Genomic DNA, 15,435 nt, shown 5'->3' on the forward strand with positions numbered 1-15,435 from the left:
AAGTGATCAGTGACCTTCATAGGGATGTAATAAAAGAGACTACACATAATCAGTTGCAAAAAAAAACATTTACTTAACATAAAACTAATAACTATGAAATACAAACTTTTCAAAACTCCCGCCAAATAGTCCCCAGTTCGACTCTCTCAAAAAAATGTACAAAGAAAATTTTTGAACACAAACTTAATTTTAAGGTACCTTAAGTACTATTAAAAACATATTCAATCAGAAGTAGATGCTGAGGTTTCCCCAGAAAAGTCACACTTGCAGAGCAAATAGCAAGAATTACACACCATTTTTGCATGTGTCAGGCAAATTGCTTTATGACATTTGAGACATTCATAATTTGAAAGCCTTCTGGTTCCGCGTTCCGTTTGGCAGGTGGTGCATCTCCTTCTTTTGTGAGGTGGTGCAGATAGTGACTTTTCACCATCATCTTCTGGGCGGAACCTTTTGAGCTGAACTTGAAGGCGAGAGGGGATACCGATTGTTTTCATGCTTCTCCTGCGTAGCTCTCCAAGTACTAGTTCATGGGCCAATTTTTTCAGATACAATCGTCTACGGAGTGGTTCAAGCTTGTTTTCAAGATAAATTACTTGTGAATTTATACCACCCAAATTCAACATAGCAAAAAATATGACCATTGGCCAGCGTTTGATGTTTCTGCTGACGTTGAAAGTGGAGCACATCTGATCTGCTGTATCCACACCCCCTTTGGTGGCATTGTAAAATGTAATTATCTCCGGTTTTTTTTCTGCCCCAGTCCCAGGATCGATGGCAGCATCATCATGAAGTGTTGATAGAAGAAGTACGATTTTTTTGGCATGTGGTACATAGGAAACTAAAGCCTTTCCATTATGGAATGCAAACATACTGCTGTACTGTTGTCTCTCTTTCACACTTACAAACTGTGGCGGCAATTCCCTTTTGTTTTTTCTTACAGTTCCCACATATGACAGCTTCTGAATTTTCAGATAATCAATCAGATCACAACTTGTAAACCACTTTCCTCTCCTAAATCCTCATTCAGTGTGAGGTCTCTATCATCTAACAGCATGTTTGTTACTTCCTCAACATCAAGTTGTTTGGATAAATTGTACATTTTCCTCTCCATTTCAGCAGATAATCTGAAGCAAGAGAAGGAATATGTTAGGGAACTACTGTATATGCCTGAGCAGCACACTTTCTTTTATAAAATCTCCCTTATTTCTATGAAATATCCTCACATTTTGTGCTATACATTCATAAAACAAGCTAAATAAACTATTGTGATGAATAAAAACATAAAATACCAACCTTACTGAATGTGACGTATTCACATACAATGAGCCTGAGAGATCTGTGCAGCTATATCCTCTCCCCTGAAGCTCTGAAATCCAACTGTGATATCAGGTTTCACAGACCTTCAAGAGACAGGAGACTACCTGGAGGGAGGGGGTTTCCTCACAATCTGGTGAGGAAGGAGAAATGAAAGTAAAAGAGAAGCGCCTGTCAGATCAGTTGTATGTGACGGAGGGTTAAATAAAGCTGCTTTGTTTTGCACACTGCCTGTTTCTTTGGGTTGATAAAATTTTATTCATAAATTCTTGTGCAGGTTACATTTTTGTGTTTCCGCTGCAGAAACATAATAATATTCAGGGGTTTTTATCAGTGGATTTTCCTCATCTCATTCAAGCCTATGGGGAAATTTGCAAATGCATATTTACCGCAAGAGAAAAAAAACACACAAAGTACTCATCGTGAGAACTTTAAGGGAACCTGTCACCCCAAAAATCGAAGATGAGCTGCGGCCACCGGCATCAGGGGCTTGTCTACAGCATTCTGTAATGCCGTAGATAAGCCCCTGATGTAACCTGAAAGATGAGAAAAGAGGTTAGATTATACTCACTCAGGGGCGGTCCCGCTGCAGTCCGGTACGATGGGTGTCGCGGTCCGGTCCGGCGCCTCCCATCTTCTTACGATGACGTCCTCTTCTTGTCTTCATGCTGCGGCTCCGGTGCAGGCGTACTTTGTCTGCCCTGTTGAGGACAGAGCAAAGTACTGCAGTGCGCAGGCGCTGGGCCTCTGACCTTTCCCGGCGCCTGCGCACTGCAGTACTTTGCTCTGCCCTCAACAGGGCAGATAAACTACGCCTGTGCCAGAGCCGCGGCATGAAGACAAGAAGAGGACGTCATCGTAAGAAGATAGGAGGCACCGGACCGCGACACCCATAGGACGGACGGTACTGGGACCTCCCCTGGGTGAGTATAATATAACCTCTTTTCTCATCTTTCAGGATACATCGGGGGCTTATCTACGGCATTACAGAATGCTGTAGATAAGCCCCTAATGCCGGTGGCCACAGCTGATCTTCGATTTTTGGGGTGACAGATTCCCTTTAACCTAAAATGCCAATGAGAGACATAGGGGCTAAGCGTACTCCAGATGAGGCTTGCAAGCGTAACAGCTATATAAAAATAGCGTAACAGCTATAGACCCTCATCAGGGTCCATACCCAAGGGTTACACATATAATGTGTGCAAAATGTAAAGCGCTGCGGAATATGTTAGCGCTATATAAAAATAAAGATTATTATTATTATTATAATTCTCACTGGGTACACAACAGGAACTGTCTAAAAGGTGAACTTGTCACTTGATTCATGCTGCCCAAACTACGGACAGCATGAGTGAGAGCCACAGCGCTCGATTGCAGCCAGGTATGTTTTCCTCTGAAACGCATCAGTGTTTCAGGGAAAACATAGTTTGAAGAGCTGCTTCTCCTCCCCATGCTCCTGGTGCCAGAATATACCAGACTGCATTCCAATGATTAACTGCTTCCCTGCTGGAAAATACCAGTTTCCTATGCATTTACTGCTCCTGTGTGTATCCACACTTATGGCTCTTCTTCATCTGTGCTACCTGATCCTTTTGTTTGCTGTCCCGGTTGTCATAATTCACAAGTTGTCTGTCAAGACCAGCTCCACTGCACCAACACATTGCCCCATACTACAGAACACACCTCACCAGGTGAGCCCATAGCAGAATGGCCAAGCCATTTAATCCAAAGTACAGTTGCATTAACACCATTGCCGCGGGATACAGAGAAGCTATATGTACGTTTTATGCAACATGTTGTAAATCAGCGGGAGATCGTTCAGGCTGTGCATGGTCTCTCAGCCTTTAGGGATGCATCGCTATTAAACCTCCGACTCTTTAACCCCTGCCATAGCTACCCTCACATCCGGGACATTCTTTTTGAATATATCTGCCTATTCATGACCATTTTGATGGTGACTTTAAGGTCTGCTTGTCACATCTCCACCAGAACCTGTTCCTGTGATGTCTTCCCTTGTCGTCAGGTGCCGCCATATTCTACCTGCTGGTGGTACTGATGATAGAAGAGGTGTCGGAACAAGAAGCTCTGTCCAGCAACTAAGGTTAGGGTGTCTGGGACCTGCAGTGCTGTCCAGTCTGGCAGTATGGATGTATGTGCTGTCCAGCTGATGTTATCAGGTGCTTGCTTCAGCCAATTGGAGAGCACCATACCCTACTAAAGCTTACAGCTGGAAGCTGCCAGATATAGCTTTGTGCTTCCCTGGCTAAGGTCTATAGTTTCTTTTCATGTTTAGTATTTTTGTTTTCCTGTTTTTGACTTTGGCTTATTTATTGACATTTCTCTTGCCTGATAATTTTGTACCTTTGCTACCCTCATGGTTTAGACTGAGCTACCTGAATATCCTCCTTGCCAGCATGTGCCACTGAGCAGCAACTGACTGTGTGGCCCTTGCCCAGGGACCCCTCCGTAAGTACACATCCCTGTAGGGTTAAAGGGTGAAGGCCAGGGCAACCCCAGGGCTCTGGGAAACGGAGTAGCTTGCGCCAAGTCTGTTATTGGTAGTCGTTTTAGAGCTGGCAGACGACCACTAACAGAGCCTCATTACAATTACAACCTTGTATTATGCCCCTACCATAAGACGTGTATACTGTATGTGTATGCTTATATATGTGCCACACTCTTCACTATAATTGATCTCCACTAAGGTACTAATATTAAAACAGTATTTTATTAGAAAAAAAGATATCATAAAAGATGTTAAAAAACACCAATACTACATGCAGAAAAAAGGGTACAAAATCCGGAAAACAAGGGACTGTTCTGCCATAGGTACTTTTAAAAGTAATTAGGCTGATTATTAGTAAGCATAGGGAATAACATTTCGCCACTGAACAATGCTAGATCATATGTTATAGTACAAATTTGTACTTAGAAACAACATGCACATAATGAAACCCTAAGCCATAGTAGTACTTAGTAAATGGGTAAACAAGTGTGCCCTCACTCTTTGTAACACCAATATATTAAGGCAAATGCGGTATATGTTCGGTGCAAAATATGTGGCTACAAAATAATTACCTTGCACTCAGCCAGATGGAAGTACCTCTTCGCCCCTCTGCCCTGACGCGCGTTTCGCAATGCTTCTTCGGGACACGCCTCCTGCATGTAGTATTGGTGTTTTTTAACATCTTTTATGATACCTTTTTTCTAATAAAATACTGTTTTAATATTGGTACCTTAGTGGAGATCAATTATTTGGGGTCACGCTAAATGTGAGATAGATTGTTTGTGATGGTACTATACCCCTCATATAGAAGGGGTTCTAGTTCACATATAATTGAGCAATTTTTTGTGAATACATTCTTCACTATGTTTGAGGGGGTTTCTATATATTTACCGAAGTACACCAATGTCTTATATCCTCTTGTTCTCTCATTTTTTATTACCTGCTTTTTCATCCTTCTCTTGGCTTATACATGATTCTCACACACGTGATTTCTATTCATCTCCTTTATTTATACTCTCCTATTTATATATACAATATATGTGTATATTCCCACTGCTCAAAAAAAAATAAAGGGAACACTTAAACAACAGAATATAACCCCAAGTAAATCAAAGTTCTGTGAAATCAAACTGTCCAATTAGGAAGCAACTCTGTTTGACAATCAATTTCACATGCTGTTGTGCAAATGGAATAGACAACAGATGGAAATTATTGGCAATTATCAACACACTCTCAATAAAGGAGTGGTTCTGCAGGTGGGGCCCAGAGACCACATCTCAATACCAATGCTTTCTGGCTGATGTTTTGGTCACTTTTGAATGTTGGTTGTGCTTTCACACTCGTGGTAGCATGAGACGGACTCTACAACCCACACAAGTGGCTCAGGTAGTGCAGCTCATCCAGAAAGGCACATCAATGCGAGATGTGGCAAGGTTTGCTGTGTCTGTCAGCGTAGTGTCCAGAGGCTGGCGGCGCTACCAGGAGACAGGCCAGTACACCAGGAGACGTGGAGGGGTCCGTCGGATGGCAACAACCCAGCAGCAGGACCGCTACCTCAGCCTTTGTGCAAGGAGGAACAGGAGAAGCACTGCCAGAGCCCTGCAATGACCTCCAGCAGGCCACAAATGTGCATGTGTCTGCACAAACGGTAAGAAACCGACTCTATGAGGATGGCCTGAGCGCCATCCATCAACGTCACGTTGCACCACAGACTGTCCAGGAGTTGGCGGATGCTTTAGTCCAGGTCTGGGAGGAGATCCCTCAGGAGACCATCCGCCGCCTCATCAGGAGCATATCCAGGCTTTGTAGGGAGATCATACAGGCACGTGGAGGCCACACACACTACTGAGCATCATTTCCTTGTCTTGAGGCATTTCCACTGAAATTGGATCAGCCTGTAACTTCATTTTCCACTTTGATTTTGAGCATCATTCCAACTCCAGACCTCCGTGGGATATTAGTTGTGATTTACGCTGATCATTTTTAGGTTTTATTGTTCTCAGCACATTCCACTATGTAATGAATAAAGAATTACAACTGGAATATATTTATTCAGTGATGTCTAGGATGTGGGATTTTAGTGTTCCCTTTTTTTTTGAGCAGTGTATATTTATATATTCAATGCATATGCATTACCTATGTCAATATTGCTGTCACGCCGTAGGCGGCATTAAAGGGGCAGGACGGGGACCCGCACCTGTCCCTACCACTTTAATGGGGCCCAGGCTTTCCCTTATCTCGGGGGTACCTATGAAGGTTAGGAGGCCCGAGCCGCCAGCGTATCCATGTCTCCTGTACAGGCCCTATTAGTGGCCCCCTCTCCCCCCAAAGGAGGTGGACCGCACCAGTGTAATTATACAACAAATAACAGGGTAAACAGACAAGGTAACTAAAAGATTCAAACTCACCAAATGCTCACACAACCACAGAGGAAACACAGAGAAGGGAAGAGAAGGAATAAACTTAGGAAGGAAAACAGGTATAACATGCAACCAAAACTGCAGACACCAATCTCTGTGAATAAACCTCCAACACCAACACCTCTCTCCATCAACCTCCAAGCCAGGCAGTAGAACTGATCACTGACACTAGCTGAAGTCAGGACTGGGTCTATATAGAGGATCAGATTACAAGATCCATTTCAGCTGAGAGACCCAGCTCTCAGCAACTCAGAAATAAGGGTTAACTCCTGCACTGCTGGCACAAAGCAGCCAGGTCAGAAAACAGGTGAAGAGCTTGTGTTCACTGTGTGTTAACGGGGCCCAGAGCGCTGCGGTTCTCTGGAACCTCTCTGTCGCGGTAGCCCCGTGACAATTGCATCTCAACCCTCTCATTTTTGTGCTCTGTCTTTGATATCTCTCGTACACATGTGTACTAAATAGGATCAATTGCTGCCCATGGTTTAGCTTAGCGGTGTGCACTCATTCTGGCTGCCCGGCGCCAGGCTTTGGCCTCGCTCACTCCCCTTCTCCATTTTGATGTTATTGGTGAGGGGGGAGCGCGGCCGAGTGTCAGCTGACTATCGCAGCTGACCGCTCCCGGCACATTAACCGCCGGGACACCGCGATCAAACATGATCGCAGTGTTCCGGGGGCATAGGGAAGCATCACGCAGGGAGGGGGCTCTTTGCGGGCTTCCCTGAGACGATTGTTACAAGGCGATGTGCTCACCTTGTACCGAGCATCTCCTCCCTGCAGGCTCCGGATCCAAAATGGCCGCGGGGCTACTTCCGGGTCCTGCAGGGAGTACTTCCGGTTCCAGAGCAGGCTCTGGTAACCAAGCAGCAGGGCACGCCAGATCGCTAATCTGACACAGTGCTCTTCAAAGTGTCACATCAGCGATCTGTCACTATACAGTGATGTCCCCCTGGGACAAAGTAAAGAAGTAAAAAAAAATTTTTTTAGATGTGTAAAAAAAAAGTTAAAAAAAAATTCCTAAATAAAGAAAAAATATATATATAGTTCCCATCTTTATCTAAATAAAAAAAATACAATAAAAGTACACATATTTAGTATCGCCGCGTCCGTAACGACCCGACCTATAAAACTGGCCCACTAGTTAACCCCTTCAGTGAACAGCGTAAAAAAAAAAACAGGCAAAAAACAACGCTTTATTATCATACCGCTGAACAAAAAGTGGAATTAGGCTACTTTCACACTAGCGTTGGAATCTCCCCGTCGCAATGCGTCGGGGAGAGATTCCGACGCTAGCGTTTAACGTACTGCACAACGGAGGCAGCGGATGCATTTCTCCGGCGCATCCGCTGCCCCATTGTGAGGTGCGGGGAGGTGGGGGCGGAGTTCCGGCCGCGCGGTCGGAAAAAGCGGTTCGTCAGGAGCAAAAAACGTTACATGTAGCGTTTTTTGCTCCCGACGGTCCGCAAAAGCACGACGCATCCGTCGCTCGATGGATGCGACGTGTGGCAATCCGTTGCAAATGCGTCGTCAATACAAGTCTATGGGGAAAAAACGTATCCTGCAAGCACTTTTGCAGGATGCGTTTTTTCTGCAAAACGACGCATTGTGATGGATTGCAGAAAACGCTAGTGTGAAAGTAGCCTTACACATGATCAAAAAGACGGATATAAATAACCATGGTACCGCTGAAAACGTCATCTTGTCCCGCAAAAAACGAGCTGCCATACAGCATCATCAGCAAAGAAATAAAAAAGTTATACTCAGAATAAAGTGATGCAAAAATAATTATTTTTTCTATAAAATAGTTTTTATCGTATAAAAGCGCCAAAACATAAAAAAAATCTAAATGAGGTATCGCTGTAATCGTACTGACCCGAAGAATAAAACTGCTTTATCCATTTTACCAAACGTGAAACGGTATAAACGTCCCCTCAAAAAGAAATTCATGAATAGCTGGTTTTTGGTCATTCTGCCTCACAAAAATCAGAATAAAAAGCGATCAAAAAATGTCACATGCCCAAAAATGGTACCAATAAAAATGTCAACTTGTCCCGCAAAAAACAAGACCTCACATGAATATATGGACAAAAATATGGAAAAATTATAGGTCTCAAAATGTGGTAACGCAAAAAATATTTCCTGCAATAAAAAGCGTCTTTTAGTGTGTGACAGCTGCCAAACATAAAAATCTGCTAAAAAAAAACACTATAAAAGTAAATCAAACCCCTCTTCATCACCCCCTTAGTTAGGGAAACATAACATTTTTTAAAAAATGTATTTATTTCTATTTCCCATTAGGGTTAGGGCTAGGGTTAGGGCTAGGGTTAGTGCTAGGGTTGGGGTTGGGGCTAGGGTTAGGGTTGGGGCTAGGGTTAGGGCTACAGTTAGGGTTAGGGCTACAGTTAGGGTTGGGGCTACAGTTAGGGTTGGGCTAAAGTTAGGGTTAGGGTTGGGGCTAAAGTTAGAGTTAGGGTTGGGGCTAAAGTTAGGGTTAGGGTTGGGGCTAAGGTTAGGGTTTGGATTACATTTACGGTTGGGATTAGGGTTAGGGGTGGGTCAGGGTTAGGGGTGTGGTTAGGGTTATGGTTGGGATTAGGGTTAGGAGTGTGTTTGGGATAGGGTTTCAGTTAGAATTGGGGGTTTCCACTGATTAGGCACATCAGGACTCTCCAAACGCGACATGGCGTCCGATCTCAATTCCAATAAAACAGTGCTCCTTCCCTTCCGAGCTCTCCGGTGCGCCAAAACAGGGGTTTAGCCCAACATATGGGGTATCAGCATACTCAGGACAAATTGGACAACAACTATTGGGGTCCAATTTCTCTTGTTACCCGTGGGAAATTAAAAATTTGGGGGGCTAAAAAAACATTTTTGTGGGAAAAAAATTAATTTTTATTTTCATGACTCTGCGTTATAAACTGTAGTCAAACACTTGGGGGTTCAAAGTTCTCACAACACACCTAGATAAGTTCATTGGGGGGTCTAGTTTCCAATATGGGGTCACTAGTGAGGGATTTCTACTGTTTAGGTGCATCAGGGGCTCTGCAAATGCAACGTGACGCCTGCAGACCAATCCATCTAAGTCTGCATTCCAAATGGCGCTCCTTCCCTTCCGAGCTCAGCCATGCACCCAAACGGTGGTCCCACCCCCACATATGGGGTATCAGCGTACTCAGGACAAATTGGACAACAACTTTTGGGGTCCAATTTCTCCTGTTACCCTTGGGAAAATACAAAACTGGGGGCTACAAAATAATTTTTGTGGGCAAAAAATGATTTTTTATTTTCACCGCTCTGCATTATAAACTGTAGTGAAACACTTGGGGGTTCAAAACTGTCAAAACACATCTAGAGAAGTTCCTTAGGGGGTCTACTTTCCAAAATGGTGTCACTTTTGGGAGGTATCAATGTTTAGGCACATCAGGGGCTCTCCAAACGTGACATGGTGTCCCATCTCAATTCTAGTCAATTTTGCATTGAAAAGTCAAATGGCGCTCCTTTCCATCCGAGCTCTGCCATGCGCCCAAACAGTGGTTTACCCCCACATATGGGGTATTGGCGTACTCAGGACAAATGGCACAACAACTTTTGGGGTCGAATTTCTTCTCTTACCCTTGGGATAATAAAAAATTGGGGGCGAAAAGAGCATATTTGTGAAAAAATATGATGTTTTATTTTGACAGCTCTGCATTATAAACTTCTGTGAAGCACTTGGTGGGTCAAAGTGCTCACCACACATCTAGATAAGTTCTTTAGGGGGTCTACTTTCCAAAATGGTGTCACTTGTGGGGGATTTCAATGTTTAGGCACATCAGGGGCTCTCCAAACCCAACATGGCATCCCATCTCAATTTCAGTCAATTTTGCATTGAAAAGTCAATGGCGCTCCTTCCCTTCCGAGCTCTGCCATGCACCTAAACAGTGGTTTACCCCCACATATGGGGTATCAGCATACTCAGAACAAATGGCACAACAACTTTTGAGGTCCAATTTCTTCTGCTACCCTTGGTAAAATAAAACAAATTGGAGCTGAAGTAAATTTTTTTGTGAAAAAAAGTTAAATGTTCATTTTTCTTTAAACATTCCAAAAATTCCTGTAAAACACCGGAAGGGTTAATAAACTTCTTGAATGTGGTTTTGAGCACCTTGAGGGGTGCAGATTTTAGAATGGTGTCACACTTGGTTATTTTCTATCATATAGACCCCTCAAAATGACTTCAAATGTGATGTGGTCCCTAAAAAATATTGGTGTTGTAAAAATGAGAAATTGCTGGTCAAATTTTAACCCTTGTAACTCCCTAGCAAAAAAAAATTTTGGTCCTAAAATTGTGCTGATGTAAAGTAGACATGTGGGAAATGTTACTTATTAATTATTTTGTGTAACATATCTCTGTGATTTAAGGGCATAAAAATTCAAATTTGGAAAATTGCAAAATTTTCAAAATTTTCGCCAAATTTCCATTTTTTTCACAAATAATCGCACGTTATATCTAAGAAATTTTACCACTATCATTAAGTACAATATGTCACAAGAACACAGTGTCAGAATCGCCAAGATCAGTTGAAGCTTTCCAGAGTTATAACCTCATAAAAGGGACAGTGGTCAGAATTGTAAAAATTGGCCCGGTCATTAACATGCAAACCACCCTTGGGGCATAAGGGGTTAATGCATGGTGGAAGTTTCGTCCTTTAACAATAAAGCAGGTACTGCATGCTTGTGTTTTCATTTTGCTGACTAGTACATGAGAGAACAATTTGGAGTCGCTCAAACGGCCACTGATTCTCAAATGCGAGAGAATTGGGCCGATTATGCTAATGACTCTTGCCTGAAACTGTCAGGGTTTGAAACGTGTCACTTTAGTGTGATCTGATTCTCTCGCATAAGAGAATTGTATCATAGTTGTGGACCGCTCAGTACAGGGAGAAGCTGCAGCGCCTGGGAAGCAGGGACTGCACAGTGCCAGGAGCAGGTGAGTATAACGGGGAGGGGGGTGCAGCGCTGCACGATATTCACCTGCTCCTCGTTCCGGGCGCCGCTCCGTCTTCAGTGTCTTCTGCAGTGATGCTCAGGTCAGAGGGCGCAATGACGTGGTTAGTGCGCGCTCTTTGCCTGAACATCAGTGCAGAAGACGCTGAAGATGGAGCAGCGCCGGAACGAAGTCAGGTGAATATTGAAAGTGCCGGGGGCCTGAGCGACGGAGAGGTATGTTATTTTATTTTTTTTATCACAGCAAATGGGGCAAGTGTCTGTATGGAGCATCTTATGGGGCAATAACATTTGTGCAGCACTATATGGGGCAAGTGTCTGTATGTGTCACGGGGAGCCTAGGGAGGCTAAGGCTGGTTACCCGGGCCCCTGCGATATCCCTCAGACTAGGGGGAACCCTGTCTGTCCTTCTCCCAGAATTTACACTAAAGGTGTGCTTGTCTGGGCCACCAGTCCTGGCTCTGACTCCTGTTTCAGCCCTATGCTGAACCACCACCCGCCACCCAGTGAAGAGACCACTCACCAACCCCCACAGAAAGCACAGACAGGGAAAACTTAAAACGCACCACGCCGCAGACCCACAGGAAAACACAATAATGTGCACAGGGCAAAACAAATACAAATATAGGAAGGAGAAATATAACAAAGGATCATACACCACCAGATACGATATTACTTCTCCAAGACCACCACTCCAGACCGGAATCACTAGGCACGAGGCACAAGCTATAATCGGCGACGCCCAAAGTCCAGCACGACTATTTAAAGACCGTGGGTGTGACCCAGGCTCCAACCCGAGTACCAGCTAGATTAACCCCGGACAACCTGGATCAAGTCTAGCCGGCGCCACTGAGCGTATTGTGGACGTATGTAGAATTACCGCTGTCTGTCGGACGCCCTGGTGTGAATAGCATCCGACATGACAGTACCCCACCTTCTACGAGGGACCCCAGGGCCCTCACGACTTATAGGACCCGGCTTGCCCGGATGGCGGCGGTGAAACATACTGACCAGCCGGTCCGCATGTATGTCCGAGGCTGGTACACAAGACCTCTCCTCCGGCCCAGTGTACCAGGTACTGTAATGTGCAGCGCACTACTCGAGAGTCAACCACCTTGGAGACTTCAAACTCCAAATTGCCATCCACCAAGACTGGAGGTGGCATCGGCGCCGCGTCCACGGAACCCACCACCTTTTTAAATAAAGATCTGTGGAACACGTTGTGTATCTTATATACCATAGGGAGCTCCAAACGGTAGGCTACCGGGTTAATGATGGCGGCGACCCTTAGTGGACCAATAAACCTTGGACTCAATTTCAGGGATGGTATTTTGAGTTTTATGTTTTTTGTGGACAACCACACCCAGTAACCCACACTCAGGTCCGGACCTGGCACACGTCTACTGTCAGCCACTCGTTTGTACCTTGCACCCACGCTCAGCAAGCGCTGTTTCACTCTCCTCCAGACGGATGACAGTTGTGCTCCTAGCTGGTCCTCCTCCGGGACACCAGCAGAGCCCCCCTGACGCAGAGTATAAAATTGAGGATGGTGCCCGTAAACACAAAAGAACGGGGACTCCCCAGACGATTCCTGGAGGTGATTATTTATAGCAAACTCAGCCAAAGGAAGGAACGTCGACCACTCCTGCTGGTTGTCAGAAACCAAGCAGCGTAAGTACTGCTCCAAATTCTGGTTCATACACTCAGTCTGACCATTTGACTGAGGATGAAACGCCAAAGAATGCGACAACTTGATCCCCAGCCATGAGCAAAATGCTTTCCAAAATTTTGCCACAAACTGAGTACCCCTATCAGACACGATGTCAGACGGGACCCCGTGAAGTCTGACCACCTCTTGCACAAATACCTGAGCCAGAGTCTTCGCGTTAGGCAACAAAGGCAAGGACTCAAAGTGCGACATCTTTGAGAACCGATCAACAACCACCAGGATGACCGTGTTCCCAGCTGAGGAGGGCAAGTCTGTGATGAAATCCATGGAGATCTCCGTCCATGGCCTACTGGGTACCCCGAGAGGATGTAGTGTGCCAGCAGGACGGGAGCGGGCGTCTTAGCCCTAGCACACGTGGTGCATGCTGACATGTACGAGACCACGTCCTGTCGGATTTTGGGCCACCAAAACCGATGCGATACCAACTCCAAGGTACCCCTAACCCCTGGGTGGCCAGCCAGGACAGCATCATGATCCTCACCCAATACCTTTAGGCGAAGATGGAGCGGTACAAACGATTTGTTAATGGGAAGCTCTGGTGGTACCTCTGTTATGAACAGGTAATTCAGAACCACAATGGACCTTGAAGTTCAGAGCACACAAGGTGACCTGACATTTACCAAAAAACATAGGACAAGCTCTGAGACGTGGAAACTCTGCTGACCGCAATCCCTAATCCTAACACACCACACTAGAGGTAGCCGTGATTGCGCCTAACGCTCCCTATGCAACTCGGCACAGCCTGAGAAACTAACTAGCCCTGAAGATAGAAAAATAAGCCTACCTTGCCTCAGAGAAATTCCCCAAAGGAAAAGGCAGCCCCCCACATATAATGACTGTGAGTAAAGATGAAATACAAACACAGAGATGAAATAGATTTAGCAAAGTGAGGTCCGACTTACTGAATAGACCGAGGATAGGAAAGATAGCTTTGCGGTCAACACAAAAACCTACAAACTACCACGCAGAGGGGCAAAAAGACCCTCCGCACCGACTAACGGTACGGAGGTGCTCCCTCTGCGTCTCAGAGCTTCCAGCAAGCAAGAAAAAACCAATATAGCAAGCTGGACAGAAAATATAGCAAACAAAAATAACACAAGCAGAACTTAGCTTATGCAGGATAGAGAGGCCACAGGAACGATCCAGGAGGAAGCAAGACCAATACTAGAACATTGACTGGAGGCCAGGATCAAAGCACCAGGTGGAGTTAAATAGAGCAGCACCTAACGACTTCACCACATCACCTGAGGAAGGAAACTCAGAAGCCGCAGTACCACTCTCATCCACCAAAGGAAGCTTATAGACAGAACCAGCCGCAGTACCACTCACGACCACAGGAGGGAGCTTGGCCACAGAATTCACAACATACCTCCTCCTGAGCCTCGGCAATTTCAGCCTCCACCTCGGTCGTAAGAGCCGAGACCACTACACCCTTTTGGAGGATGGGTACCGGATCTTCCCTAGGTTCTCCCCCGGGAAAACACCTGGACAAGGCGTCCGCCTTAGTGTTCTTAGACCCAGGTCGGTAAGTAACAAAAAATAATAATATAATAATAATAATTTTTATTTATATAGCGCCAACATATTCCGCAGCGCTTTACAAATTATAGAGGGGACTTGTACAGACAATAGACATTACAGCATAACAGAAATACAGTTCAAAACAGATACCAGGAGGAGTGAGGGCCCTGCTTGCAAGCTTACAAACTATGGGGAAAAGGGGAGACACGAGAGGTGGATGGTAACAATTGCTTTAGTTATTCGGACCAGCTATAGTGTAAGGCTCAGGTGTTCATGTAAAGCTGCATGAACCAGTATGTAGCAGTACAGACACAGAGGGCTAATACTGCATAAAGTGTATGAGAACATGATGCGAGGAACCTTTTTTTTTTATTTTTTTTTTTTATTATAAATAGGCCACACAGGGATCGTTAGGTTAATGCATTGAGGCAGTAGGCCAGTCTGAACAAATGAGTTTTTAGGGTACGCTTAAAACTGTGGGGATTGGGGATTAATCGTATTAACCTAGGTAGTGCATTCCAAAGAATCGGCGCAGCACGTGTAAAGTCTTGGAGACGGGAGTGGGAGGTTCTGATTATTGAGGATGCTAACCTGAGGTCATTAGCGGAGCGGAGGGCACGGGTAGGGTGGTAGACTGATACCAGGGAGGAGATGTAGGGTGGTGCTGAGCCATGGAGTGCTTTGTGGATGAGGGTAGTAGTTTTGTACTGGATTCTGGAGTGGATGGGTAGCCAGTGTAATGACTGGCACAGGATAGAGGCATCGGTGTAACGGTTGGTGAGGAATATGATCCTGGCTGCAGCATTCAGGACAGATTGGAGCGGGGAGAGTTCAAAAAGTTGAATCGCGTGAAAAACAATGCCCAGCGAGCCTGCCTGGGGGACAGATGCTTGGCTGACTCCAAAAAAAGCAGATTTTTATGGTCGGTGATAACTGTAACCTGGTGGACCGACCCCTCC

Source organism: Ranitomeya imitator, chromosome 2 (assembly GCF_032444005.1).
Source record: "Ranitomeya imitator isolate aRanImi1 chromosome 2, aRanImi1.pri, whole genome shotgun sequence".
NCBI lineage: Eukaryota > Metazoa > Chordata > Amphibia > Anura > Dendrobatidae > Ranitomeya > Ranitomeya imitator.